We start from the raw sequence: 14,232 nt of genomic DNA, 5'->3' as shown, positions 1-14,232 counted from the left end.
TTTTTTCAAAGATTTTGCCAAAAAAATAAAGTCAGAATTAGTGAGTACAAAACACATCTAAACAATGGAACACATACAAATTAAAGTACCCACCCACTGTGTTTAATACATATCCAATGAGTCATGTCCAGAGCCAACTGTGAGAAATCTGTGTAGGTGGGTTTTATTTAGTTTTCTTTTTGATTGCTATAGTGTTTGTCTTTATCTAATAATTATTGCACTCTGAGCTAATAGACACTGAGCTCTGATTCTTCAAAAACAGCCTAATGGTACATATTCCATTTGTTATACACAGAAATAAATCACTGTGGAAATATAAGGGAATTATGTTGGGAACTGAAATATACCAAGATGGCATGGGGTAAAGGTTATTACCATGTGAATAAGTGTTGTCTTGCTCCTTTTCCCTCCCTATGTTGACATACTGAGGAGGGGGATTTCTCCTTTAAGAATCTGGGTTTTGGGACTATACTGGAAATGAGATATTGAGCCTTACCTGTGGGGCAATGGTTTGAATCCACCCCAAGCTGGTAGTAAGTGAAGTCATTGCCATCCACTAGCTGTTCCATAATCTATATAAAATGAGATTGGTGGCTTTAGTTCCTAGTGGATATCTAGCCACATCACACAAATTACCAGCAGTGGTATTTATTAATCATCTTAGCAGAGAGGCCAAAGGAAAAATAGGCGTGGAGTCTGAATCACCTTCTCACGCCTTGAAATGGTCCCTCCAGGTTAGGGTTGAGGCACATTGGCAGGGCAGCGTGGGGAAGCCAACAGAGCCACTCCCTCTTCTGTGTTCATTCTGCAGATGAACAAAGAGGAGTTCAATTTGCAGAGCTGCGAATTTGGCACCTTTCCTAAGTGCTGCATTTGCTTCTGGAAACCAAAAGAACGTAGAAACATGGGATATTGGTTTCTTTGCTTTGGGATGTGGTTTGTTTTGTAATTATTTTATTTGAGAAACACGCTTTAAGCTCCATAATATGTAGTAAACAGTAGTAGAAAGCAAGTAAGGCTACTAAAGAATGGAGACCATTGCAGGCTTTAATCACTCTTGTGTTATACTTTAGTAATTGCCCCTGGGTTGCGAGCTCACACCGGAACCTGTGATTTCACAAAACTTTTAGAACTCTCCAGACAGTGGACACCTGGTATATTCTGGTTGGCCACAAATATTTTTACGCATTTTGAAGAACGTTGTTTCAGGGTAAATTGTAAGAAAGGAATAAAAGCTTGTGGTGGGATTTTCAAAAGAGCGTGGTGGTGGCCTAGCTCTCCTCGCATTGAACTCCATCTCCTTGTTGCCATCAGTGATAGCAGAGCTCTGCTCACCACAGAACACTTTTGAAAATCCCATCCTTAATTTGTTGCTACTGTGAATAGTTTTGTTAACATGCCTTCAATTGACAAAATACATAGTAAGTAATAGTTGGAGAGATACCAATCTCCTAGAACTGGAAGGGACCTTGAAAGGTCATTGAGTCCAGCCCCCTGCCTACACTAGCAGGACCAATTTTTTTTGCCCCAGATCCCTAAGTGGCCCCCTTAAGGATTGAACTCACAACCCTGGGTTTAGCAGGCCAATGCTCAAACCACTGAGCTATCCCTCCCCCATCCTCAGAGCTACAGTGCACTTGGCCAGAAAGATCTCCTAGGGTAAATTCCTTTGTGGCGGTGGTTTTCCTTCATCAGGATTTCTTCCATCCATCTTTCTGCTTCCAAGGCTTCATTTTTTTTCCCCCTCTTCATTTGCTTCAAATGCTCACTCACCCATTCTCTCTACCGTGGTACAATCCCTTGCTTTTCATCTCCCAGACTCTTCACATCTCACTTTTAGACACTGGACCTCAGTGCATTCCAATAGTACCCTTCTTCTACTGCATTTTTGATCAGCCATATAAGATAGTAAGAAGGTTACCCAATTTTATTAATGTAAGTCACAGTGGCACATCATCACACTGTGACAAGCCGCAAAGACGGCCTGATTTTGTTTCCTCCACCATTGGAGTCGCTTTTTCCTCACAGCTCACACAACCTTTCCACACCCATCTGCCTGGCTACTCACGGAAGCTTGCTATTTATTTGCACCTCTTCAGAATTGCTGTGTGCATTTACAACCATTTAAAATGATCATATGACAAAGACAGTGAATTTTTTTAATAAATCTATTTTAAATTACAATTAACCTCTCAATCCCCCAGACACCACTTATTCAGAAAGAGCTTCAGTGAACACATAGGCTTTGCAGAATGCCCACTGTCACAAGTGTGCTAACTTGGTATTTTTTGACCCACTGACACCCCTCCCTCCCCCAGAATAGGCTCAATCCAGAGTTGAGCCCAACTCCATCCCCCAAAACACACACACTGCCTCCAGGGGCCCAGAGTTCAAATTTAGGGTCTCAGCAAGAACACCACAGCTGATCTGAACTGCTGATCTGGTAAATGGAGAAAGGCGTGAGTCACTTAAACTCCCGCCCTGGGGTGTCAGGACTCAGCTGCAGTGAGTACAAAGGAAAACCTTTATTCAGGCATCTGGACCCAGACACACCCAATAGCTCTCCTTGCTCCGGTACAGAGGAACGCAGTCAGTGCTGGTTAGCGTCACCACACAGATTCTTCCTAAGTGATGGCCTCCTAGATTCAGTAGTTATGGAAGAGACCGCTACTATTACACTAAACTATCCAGCCTGAAATGGACAATACAAAAAAAGAAGCACAGACCATGAAAGCTTTGGTTCCAAATCAAATATCTGAGGTTCAAGAGGGTTTTTAATTCCTCAGAACAAACTCCTACTACCCTAGTTGATGTCTTGTAGAGTATGGTACTCTGTACATCTGCATGGATTTTTTTAGAATATTCTAGTGAAACAGAAAACTGGTATTCAATAGAAGCTAAATCAATTCCATTATATTTCCTCTCCCTGGTCAGTCTAAAATTCTCCTTTCAAACAGAAAAATGTAATTCTCCTCTCCCACCCCCTCCCCTAAAGGAGTGGGAGCAGAACTCTTTAGTCTGTTCTTAGAGTGACCTGTCTTGTGGAAGGAGATAAACAATTGGCAGCTTTCCTCTCAGCGTGTGATATAAAGTGCTCCTGTGGGCTCATGCCCCTTGTTTGCTTGTGACCTGCTAAGCTCTGCACATATATCAGAACAACCTGTTGTACATAAGGTCTCTCTAATGTACTGATATCTTATTAATTATTATTTTATTTGCTTGGGGAGGATAAATATAAGCACTGCCTTAAAATCCATTACTATAGTAAAATTCAAAACCTTGTAGCACTGCACAGGTCAGATAGTCTGCAAGTAACTCCATTATTATTAGCTGCCCTCTCAGTGACCCCCTTCCTCACCTCACACAGAGGAACATAACAGACTCCTGCTGTCACCTGCTTCTCTGAGGATAACAGGTAATTTAGTCTCCATGGTAGTTTATGTGGCTAAACTTCCGTTGAGCAGGGACTGGCAGTCCCAGGAGTCAATCTCATCTGGAGCATAGTTCTCCTCGTTGAGGTGATAAGTTTAATGTATTGCATATGAAGAGTGTACAGAAGCAAAGGGGTTTTTCCATGTTAAATGTTTTCCAACTGACCCCTGGAGCAATCCTGGTGAATAGGCCTTGATGAGATTATGGGGTGCTATTAGACTGTTAAAATAAAGTGTTTTCCAACTGTCCAGAATAAGACTTCAGGACCACCAGATCACATCACGGACACATGCTAGTTATGCAGAGTTCAACAGTTCATTAGGGACTTGATCCTGCATCCACTGAAATTGGAAGATATTTTGCCATTGTCTTCAATGGGAACCAGAGAAGTCCCAATATTTGCAAACCATAGTCTGTGTTCTGCTATCAAAAGTGTGTAATGCAAACCCTGTTAATGTTATGGGAACTGCATGTGAACTGATCTGAGTCTATATCCTCATACAAGTACAGGGCCCTAGGGATTGGTGATTAAGCTAATAACTGGATTCAGATTCAGAGCCCTTGTTTGTGGGTAAATATTTTGAGATATTAGGATTCAGATTTGAGAAGAAAAGAATAGAAATGATTGAGTCCAAATATGAACCATGAAGGGAAGGGAAGGGAAAGCTGCAGCAGCAGCTATGACGCAAGAGCAGACAGACAGGAGAAGAGAACTAATTTATTTCTAATTATGGATGTCTGCATCCTGCATTGGGTAGTGGTGGGAGTAATGACAGAGATGCACACGGCTCTTTTAGAGCAGGGCACAGCAGCAATATCAGGATATGGGAATAGCTAAAAAATAGGTATTAGTACATCACACATGAATATAACACAGAAGCTGAGAGCCCCAAGCCCAATAATGTTATAGAATGTGTGTAGTGTGTGTATCTGCAGACTCTCCTGGTGAGGCAGAACTTATTAAAAGAGACAATGAGCTAAAATGAAGTAACAAGACTGAGTGTCTCTCTGGACCAAAAGTATCTGAAAGTTGGAGTAATACACAGCGAGGCCAACAGTTTTAGCAACACAGCCAGGGATAACAATATTTGATTGGACAACTTCAGTTGGGCCCCCTATATACAACGTCAAAGACCCATCCAGCCAATTATCCTTCCTAACCCATACCACCTTCTCATCTACTGCACCTCATCCATTTCCTGGTGACCCATACCCTTTCTTTCCAATGGCTCACCAGTCTGTTTCTCTTGTCCTTTGCCATAGGCTGCCCACTCTGCACTTTACCTTCCCGTTCCCCACTTATCAGATCCATAGTGGCAGCTGGCTGTGTATTCACAGGTGGCCTCTGATCAGCTGTGCCAGGGGCCATGGATTTAGGAAGGAAGGAAGGAAAGCAGGCCTTCATGAAACAAACTGACTGCCATTTTCACACCCTAGCCCAGCTGTAGTTGCATTGTTGCAGTGGTAGCTGAGGGTTTGGGGTAATACAGCCTTCTCTTTTCTCTATGGTTCCTCTCCTTGCCTTTCCTTTGTGATGCCTCTTTCAGTCTCTACTGGCTGGCAGTTTTGGCCACATGCATTCCTAAAGAAGGGAAGTAGCAAACACTCCAGGCCCTAACCCTTCATTTTTTCCACCTCAAGCCAGTTCACTGGTGGGAGTACTGTACAAATGTAATAGAGCTTTTGGGTGATGGGTAATGCTTTCATAAGTCATCCATAAGAACCTCTGCCATTGACCGTTGCCCTGTGTATTGATAGGTGGCATAACAGTCCTTTCCTTGGTTGGGTTTTGTTGTTGTTGTTTTGAATAAGATCTCCATAGACCAAAATAAAATAATACCCATTGACTTTAGCTAAGCTATCTCTCAGAAGGTTATAGACTCAGAGCCCTAAGACTATAATGTTACAGTGGTTTGTGGCTCTGTCTCACCTGCTGTGCCCTGTGTGTGTGTGTCTATGTTGTGTGTGAATTATTATTCGTATGACCTTATTGCGTAGACAGAGGCTCAAACTAGTCCAATAATAATGCACTAGAACTGTTCAGAATATGAATCTGGATCTGAGTTTTGAGCCTGGCCCAAAATTCGATAATGAGCTGAGCCATAACCCAGGTGTGGAGCACCACCAATCTTTTTGGTGTTCAAGAGCCACATCTGAATTTGGTGTGTCACTCCTATTCCAGCATGCTTCCACATATAGACGGGATGCTGTGCCTATGGACCCCTGATGTAGGTGAGTAGGGAAGGCAGAGAGAGCATGAGTGCTCCCTCAGCACCATGTTTCTCCCTCCTCCCTGCTGTGCTATGGAAGCCCGTCATTAGCTGCTCTACAGTGTTCCAGATCTGAGAGTGCTTGAGGAAGGGGGAAGGGCTGGGTATCAACATTGAAGAGTTGGCAAGTGGCTAGTAAGGGGTAAGGGAAAACTGGCAGCAGTACAGAAGCAAGTTACCTGAATATGGAAGCCCTGTCCAATAAATGTCATGAGATCCAAGAGTTTGGAGGGTCCAAATCCCCTGTTTCTTCTGGGGACTGAGAGCAAACCTTATTCATACCTCTCCTGGTGGAAGAATTACAAGAAAATTCTGAGTCAAAACTTTTTGAGTTTCCACTCCCACTGCATGTGGGAATAATCTATGCAGGAGAATGGTGCTCAAAAGGGGAGAGATTAAAAATTAAATGCAGCTGCCACAAACTGTAGCAGCTGTGCTGGTTTCCCAAAAAGTGTAGTACCCCAATAATGCCTATAGGAACTACAGTAGTAAGCAAGCACGCACACACAGACTCAACCCTGTGCCTCATAACCTGTTGTGCTGAAGCTGATTGTCACTCTTTCTACTTCTTTTCCTTTCTGAACCAAAACATAAGATTTTGGGGCAAATCCCTTGGTCCAGTTGAGATATGTTCAAGGCAAGATAGATCCAACTCCCATTAAACTCTGTGTGAGTCTTCACATTTCGTTTAATAGGAGATGGATCAGGCAGTCAATGCACAGGGAACTGGGGAAAATAGGTAGAGCATAGTCATGTGAATATACTTATTTTTATTGTAGGCCAGAGAGTAGATGGTTAATGTGGAAGCTCACCTCATGCTTTACAGACAAATACAATACAGAAGTATAAATACTCTGGTGACGAGTGCTATAGAAAACCCTAAGATAGAACAAAATAAAATATAAAGGAAGAAATACACAATCATGGTTTGTGAGATTACTGAGTAAGCATTAAGAACAACCACAGTGTGCAAGAGAGTAGAGCTGACCCCAGGCTGAAGGAGCAAACAGCGGCATAGACAAATGTCATAAACCACTCTGACAAACCCATCATTATATCTGTAGAAAAGACCACCTACAAGGTTAGAGGCACTAAAGGAAGGATTCTCTGTGTCTGCAGCTTCTGTACTAAGCCGTATAGCTGGAGATACATTACCCTTCATAGATTGGTATTTATTTTGAACATTAATAACAAGATTTCTCCCCAATTAGAATAAAATAGCCATTATTTTCCCATGAGATAAGAGAACAATTTGATTTACATGACTGTCCTGTCATATCTCGACAGCACAAAGTTATGAGGTCATTTCATTATCACTTAGATTCTGAATCATCTTGATAGCCCACTGAAAAATTATTAGATGTTTGAACACACAGTGCATATTTACTTTTCAAAGAATTGTTGTGACCTGTAATGCAGATAAGAGACTTCCCTAGTGAGGGTAAAACAACATCGTTAAATCATGTATCTCAGCAGCTTTCCAGCAGAACGTTTTAACAGATCAGTTTGGTGGGGGCAAAAAAAAGGGAGAGCTCAGTCTTGTTCCCCAGCAGTCCAGAGTATATAAGACAGAAACTAAATCTCCTTTGCTTTTTTTTCTGTTCTGAAAGAAGCAGTCCACTTTTTGTAATTTATTAAACTGTTTACTCAGGGAAATTCACACTGACATAACCTTGTTTACAAATGTTCTATTGAGGACAGCAGCAAGTTCAGGTTTCATTAGCCATCACAACATATCATGAATCATGCATTGCAAGTCAAGAGTTTGTCAAAAGAGAACAACTATGGGTGTTTTCTCTTTAGTAGATTAGCAGACTTCTTACTGGCTTCTCACAATTTTGGTGCTAAACCAACCCTGGTAATGTCATCTTCTCTCTCTTTAAATAAAGAGGGATACAAAATACAACTCACCCACCACTATCCCCCCAGCCTCAAAATGAGATTCTAGCTGACTGATAATCCAGGAATTTAAAAATTTGAATGGAATTCTTTGTGAGTAGGTCATTTCTAGAGTTAGGTAATATGGCACCACAAACTGTGCTTTGTGTGGTAATGCTAACTGATGTCCACCTTGGGTACATAACGAGGTGTGAGGTAGAGCTGCATGTTTCCAGTATACCCATGAAATGCATTACTCATCAACAGCGTGTTCCAGAGTGTTTTACAAATTAGGAACTAGCCAATCTGTAAGGAAGGCTATGACTGTGATATTTTCAGTGTGTGCTGTGTTTCTGAAACATGGATGTGCTGGTTCAGTGGCCAGTCTTTCATTTGGTTTTGTTTGCATTTCAAGGGTCAAGGAGTAATTGCACCCCGTGCCCCCCATGCAACACAATGATGTTACTTTTGTATCACTATAGCACTTTTTCCATCCAAAGATCTCCAAGTGTTTTCTAAGCATTAAAGGGTCTAGCTCAGGGGTCGGCAACCTTTCAGAAGTGGTGTGCTGAGTCTTCATTTATTCACTCTCATTTAAGGTTTCGTGTGCCAGTAATACATTTGAACGTTTTTAGAAGGTCTCTTTCTATAAGTCTATAATATATAACTAAACTATTGTTGTATGTAAAGTAAATAAGGTTTTTAAAATGTTTAAGAAGCCTCATTTAAAATTAATTTAAAATTAAATTAAAATGTAGAGCCCCCCGGCCTGGTGGCCAGGACCTGGACAATGCGAGTGCCATTGAAACCCAGCTTGTGTGCCCCCTTCGGCACCTGTGCCATAGGTTGCCTACCCCTGGTCTAGCTTTACAGCAGCCCTGTGTGGAAGACAGGTCATTCTATTGCTACTTTACAGATGAGGAAACAGGCACAGAAAGGTTAAATGACTTGCCTGCATCACCCAGACTTCTTTGCTCTCACTCGTGCAGCTTAGAATATCCTGTGTATTTCTAGTATTGCTCTTGCCATTGGTATTGGCCACTGCTAAGGTTAGGACATTGGATTATATGAAAAATCTGGCATACCTTTAAGAAGTTGTACATTGGGGTGGGGAGGTGGGGGATGTACAAATCAAAGAAACAATATTTGAAGTGACAATTTTATTAAGTGCTTTTGATTTTATACAGCAATCCTTAGGCTTCTTTTATTTACTATCATGATGATTTGAAGGACAACCTTCTATGTTTAGGAGAAAAATGGACAAAGTGTGTTAGCTACAGCAATAGGATAAAATCCTCTGAGTGCATGGACAGGAAAGACAGCCCACTCCACTAGAGAAGATGTGGGCTTGAAAATCAGTGGATCTAGGTTCCAGTCCCAGCTCTGCTTCTCATTTGTTGTGTGACCTTGGGCAAATAACTTAAATTATGTGAGCCTCAGTTTCTCCATCTTTGTTTTTAATGGATATAATTATATTTACCTTTCAAACACTTTGAGATCTGTTGCCTGAAGGGGCTCTGTGACGGTCCATGCCCCTAGGGTCAGGGCTGCGTGGCCTATTGGTCACAGTCTATGAAGCCACCCTTCAGTGCAGGGCAGCGTGACCTAGCGGCTGGAGTCTATAAAGCAGCCCTTTGGTGCAGGGCAGCATGGCCTAGCAGCCAAAGTCTATAGCACCGCCCTTGGGTGCAGGATAGCATGGCCTAGTGGCCAGAGTCCATAGTGCCGCCTTTGGGAGCAGGGCAGCGTGGCCTAGTGGCTAGAGTCTATAGCATTGGGGCACCCCTATGGGGTGTGGCAGCCCCAGTAGCCCAGGCCCACCCGACTCTACCAGGCCCCAACCCAGCTTGCCACTGACTCAGCGGAGGGTCCTACTGAAATACGCTGAGTTTCCCGGGGCCGGAGATACCAATCTGTCACCCTCCCTGGGTCACTTCCTACCAGAGTCTGTGTTGGGGTTTCCCATGAGATGTCGGGTCCTCTGTGTTTGGCGGGGCCTGTCGTCTCCAGGGTTTCCTCCAGTCGCCAGGGTGCAGGCGGGCCGTGGACGGCTTCAATTCCTGGTGCAGTCAGAGGCTGTGGCTGGCCCTCCACAGGAGCTTCCCAGGCAGGTCCTTCCCCTGCGGCCTCCCACCCAGAATGAGCTGGGCTCCCCCCCCCTTTATACTACTAGAGCACTTGGAGCCCAGTCTTGCCAGGGAGGCAAGACGTCCGCTGCCAATACCACGGGCTCAACCCTGTCTGGGCTAGTGCGGGGTAAGCAGACCCCGTCACAGGCTCTAGAAATAATTATCTTGTGAAAATGTTTTAAAATCAATCTCCAAATTGAGAGTGCACCTGTCTGAAATATTTGGGAGTTTTCAACCTTTCACACTGGAAATTGCTGGCATCTGCCCCATTAAAGAGACAAACATATTTTTTAAGTTATGACAGATCTTGGAATCTCATTACTATTTGCATTTCTTATCTGTGTTTTTTCTTTTAAAGTGGCAACTTCTGTTTGTTCCTTGCTTTGTTTCTACCCTGCTTTATCAAAACAAAAACCTGAACAGAGAAAGGACAAATTATGCCTAACTTGAGTAAGATGTGATATTCCATCCCCTTAAACAGTTTTTGGTATCTTACATCAGAAAGAAAAGCCCCTTTTTCACATACAACTTACCAATATTCAGAATCTAGGTGTAATATTTTTATCATACAATATTTTTCCAAAATTCACAGGGTTCTAGCTTCTCCTTTATAAAATACTGATCTACACTGACACAAAACATGACCACTTATAATAGTGATACTGCAGTATTTTGGGCTATTCCTGTAATAAAAAATAAAATAATATTTTTAATAAGGGACTTGCTTCCCATTGTTTTTAGTAGAAGTCATGCAGTTAAAACACGGTTCAGTACTATTTACCACTGAGAATAGTTTGAGTGTTGAAGTTTTGTACTCAAATGAATGTATATGAACAACCTATACTTCCTGTATTCGTTTTTATTTAGCCTAAAAGTGTTTTTATTTAGTCTTAGCAGATCAGAAATGTATAAGAGAATGGATGAGACCATTTTCTGACTGTATTGAATATCTACCTATCTGTCTAATCTTCCAGCCACATAATGTGGTGGTGATAGCCATGTGATAAATTGCATTTACCATGCACCATTGAATGCCTCACTTGCACTTTGCCCATTAATCTGTCTCCCACGGGACTACTTCTAACAATCCAAGCCACTGAACAGCATCAAACAGATGCCATTTTTTAAAATCACCTGCCACAAAAATGTTTCCTTCTTTCTCTCAAATGTGGAAATTTCCCCCACAGGATTACACTGGCGAAGGCTTAGGATGGGCAAGAATCAGACTTGGAAAAGTGAAAGATTTAAGATCCACTAACCAGCAAACAGTGCTGCTAAAAATGGAACTTCATTCCTCTGGGAAGGTCCCTGAAAGAACTTAAGTTAGCAGACCTTAAAATCATAACATTATGTAAAGAATAGAGGTTTCTAAAAGAATTATTAGATATTTTTTCTCTCCCTCTGAACGCTGAATAATTGGTCTCATGGTGACTGAGGCACCCGAGTTTGAAGATGGAAGGATACAACAAACTAATACTTCAAATATTTTTCTGCTAAATGTGTTTTACAGACAGAACACATGATGAGGGGTTTAATTGGCCCTCGCTGCATAGACTACCTGTGGCGTCTCTGTCCTTGAGCTGTTTGCGGGATCCCAAACTCATTATGATAACTTTTCTGCTGAACCATCTTGTGTACATTTTCTCACTCACTTGTGCGCACGGGCACACGCTCTCTCTCTCTCTCTCTCTCTCATTTATGTGTGTCATATAGCTTGCAGGTAAAAGTGTTTATTGCTGATGTTTACCTTTGTGCACCAATTATGTCTCGCTTTCCTTCATGTGTAAAGTTATTGGTTTTCTATCCGTTCAACTTGTCGGTTGTTGGCAAAAAGGGTCACTGAGAGAGCATCAGAAAGTATCATTACCACACACACCCTTCTCAAAATGAAAAGGGGCCAGGTGAAGACTTGTGTTCACACTAAAGTACAATAGTTTGCAGTAACTTAAAGAGCAGCACTTTCCCTATTGCTCTTTTATAGAATTGTATCACAGCAATTTATTATACATAGGTACCAAAAGAAGCTCATGCTGAAGAACGTGTGGGGCCCCTAGTGGTTGCCGAATGCAAACACAAAATTTTCTGCTGAAGTTTGCATTGAGGAGCTCAGCTTCAAACGTTTGTGTGTTGTAATATTTGAAACCACATCAAAGATTATCTCCAAATTCTGCCCTTTTTAATTTTTCTCTAAGTTGTATTATTCAGCTGTACAATATAGTCTAATAGTTTGCTTTTGCTCTACATTTAATGATATTGTAAAACACACAAAAGGGAACAGGATTAATAAAATATGTCCTGGCAATTTTTTTCCTCATAACTGATCTCTAATAAAATGCACAGTGTCAGACATGTCCAAAAGTGAAATAAGAGTGATTGAAGGCAAGAGAAATGTAATGAAACATAAAGCACAAGGAAAAGGTAAATTAATAGTCACACAGATGAGGCAGATATTTCTAATAAAAATGACTAGACATGGAATCTTGTATGGTTCCATGACTACTTGTGATCAGAGGTGGCCACACGGTGTAATGTTTGAACCCACATCCGGTCTTCCCTAAAGTTTAGATTTGTTCAGGGGGAGTTGGTTCAGGACTAGAGCTAGGCAGAATTTCTCATCCAAAAGTAATTTGATGAAAGATGCAGATTCAGAAATACCTAATTTTTTCATGAATTTGTGTCAAATTTGCCAAATTGTTTCTATCTAAAAATCCCCCTCTAAAATTTCCAAAAAATGTGCAACATTTTCTTTCAACATTTTCGAAATAAAACATTTTGATTTTCCAATAAGTAACTACTTTTTTTTAAATTTCATTCAATTTTGAAAAAATTTTAAATTTAAAAATTAAAAATGCACAAAATTGAAACAAATGATTTTCTTTTATTATTTGCTGACAATTTCAAAACATTTCAATTTCAGGTCAATCCAAAACTTTTTTTTATTTTTTCAGAATTGCCATTGAACTGAAAATCTGTTATTTGTACAGCTATATTCGGACCATTATTAATGTAGAAGTGTCATCTAATCTTGGCTGAGAAATATGGGCTCAGTCCTGCAAGACTCTGAGCAGTCTGGCCCCAATCCAGCAAAGGATGTAAGCATGTGCTTAACTTTAAGCTCATGAGCTGACCCATTGAAGTTAATGGGATGATTCACAGGCTTTTCTGCATCACTGCCAGTGCACTCAGCACATTGCAGGATTGAGCCCCAGTGTGCTACGTGATTTATTGCAATCATATTGGGAGAAAGAAAAGGAGTGAGTGAGAAAATCAGGGAAGAGGTATGGAAATGCTACTGCTGTGACCTTTTGTGCTTTTAATGCATCTAAGAGAAACATTGTGATCTCTTAAAAAAAAAAAAGAGGCGTTCTTGTGGCACCTTAGAGCAGAGGTGGGCAAATGTTTTGGCCCGAGGGCCACATCGGGGTTGCAAAACTGTATGGAGGGCTGGGCAGGGAAGGCTGTGCCTCCCCAAACAGCCTGGCCCCACCCCCATCAGACTCCTCCCACTTCCCACCCCCTGACTGCCCCCCTCAGAACCCTTGGCCCATTCACCACCCCCCGCTCCTTGTCCCCAACCACCCCCTCCCGGGACCCTCACCCCTAACCAGCCGCCCCCTTCTCCCTGTCCCCTGACTGCCTCAACCCCATCCACACCCCCACACCCTGACAGCCCCCCCCCCCCGGGACTCCCACGCCCATCCAACCCTCCCTGCTCCCTGACTGCCCCGACCTCTATCCACACCCCCACCCCCTGACAGGCTCCCTGGGACTCCCACACTTATCCACCACCACCTCGAACCTCTGCCCCATCCAACTCCCCACCTCCCAGTCCTCTGACTGCCCCCCCGATCCCCCCCCCCTTATCCAACCCCCCAGCCCCAGCCCCCTTACCATGCCGCTCAGAGCAACATGTCTGGCAGCCATGCTGCCCGGCCAGAGTCAGACATGCTGTCGCACTGCCCCGCCGTCCAGAGTGCTGTGGGGAAGTGGGGACAGCAGGGGAGGAGACGAGGGCTAGCCTCCCCCGCCGGGAGCTGAAGGGCTGGGCAGGACGGTCCCAAGGGCCATAGTTTGCCCACCTCTGCCTTAGTGACTAACAAATTTATTTGGGCATAAGCTTTCGTGGGCTAGAACCCACTTCATCAGCTGCATGGAGTGGAAAATACAGCCGACAAGTGTATATACACAGTACATGAAAAGATGGGAATTGCCTTACCAAAGTGAGGGGTCAGTGATCTCTGTTTGACATGCAAATCAGGAGTTTGTCTGTACCAGTGTAAAGATGTGGGACAGATCCTCAGCTGGTGTTAATTGTCATGGCTCAACTGAAGTGAATGGAATGGAATTACACTAGCTGAGGGTCTGTCCTGTGACTGTTAAAAATCCTCTTGGTTTTCTTGTCAGCTTTTATCATATGCGGAGTATTGACTATATTTGCTCTTTACAGGAATCCGTATAGTGGCATTCTGGAGTGAGAGCTGACAATGAGTTAAAGTGCATTAAACCTTAAAGTTGTCAATAAC

At 42.7% G+C, this 14,232-nt stretch overlaps 1 long non-coding RNA gene across 1 annotated transcript in view; it reads left to right on the top strand.

Moving 5' to 3' along the window:
* Positions 1-11,921, top strand: part of LOC120399157 — a 74,934-nt gene extending 63,013 nt beyond the window's left edge. The window contains exon 4 of the long non-coding RNA XR_005594994.1: positions 10,897-11,921. This is a non-coding gene — a long non-coding RNA (uncharacterized LOC120399157). The remainder of the gene's footprint in view (positions 1-10,896) is intronic.
* Positions 11,922-14,232: the final 2,311 nt, after the last annotated feature.

This window comes from Mauremys reevesii, linkage group 2 (genome assembly GCF_016161935.1).
Source record: "Mauremys reevesii isolate NIE-2019 linkage group 2, ASM1616193v1, whole genome shotgun sequence".
NCBI classification, from domain to species: domain Eukaryota; kingdom Metazoa; phylum Chordata; order Testudines; family Geoemydidae; genus Mauremys; species Mauremys reevesii.
Note: the sequence above shows the minus strand (reverse complement) of the source record. Positions and strands in the feature narration are given on the sequence as shown.